The 266-nt window shown below is 37.2% G+C and overlaps 1 protein-coding gene across 1 annotated transcript in view; it reads right to left on the reverse strand.

Moving 5' to 3' along the window:
- The window catches only part of crybg1a (crystallin beta-gamma domain containing 1a), a gene marked incomplete in the record, with an annotated part of 47,702 nt that overhangs the window by 14,465 nt on the left and 32,971 nt on the right, over positions 1 to 266 (reverse strand).

Here is a 266-nt window from a genome sequence, read left to right on the forward strand (position 1 = left end):
TTTTCAATGTCATCATCTTGGTCTCTAGCAATTAAAGTCTTCTGTTTCTTGGCTCCATCAGCATTCTGAGTTTTGGTGCTTACAACCTTTATTTCTTGAGCTTGGCTTTCTGATTCTTTCTTTGGAGCTTCTGTTCTCAGTGTTGTTTCATCCACCAATCTTTTATCTGATGAATCCTTTGCTTCAGTATTTTCCTTGATACCGACAGCATTCTGAGTTTTGGTGCTTACAACCTTTATTTCTAGAGTTTGGCTTTCTGATAACTT

Source organism: Etheostoma spectabile, chromosome 20 (genome assembly GCF_008692095.1).
Source record: "Etheostoma spectabile isolate EspeVRDwgs_2016 chromosome 20, UIUC_Espe_1.0, whole genome shotgun sequence".
In the NCBI taxonomy this organism is placed as follows: Eukaryota; Metazoa; Chordata; class Actinopteri; order Perciformes; family Percidae; genus Etheostoma; species Etheostoma spectabile.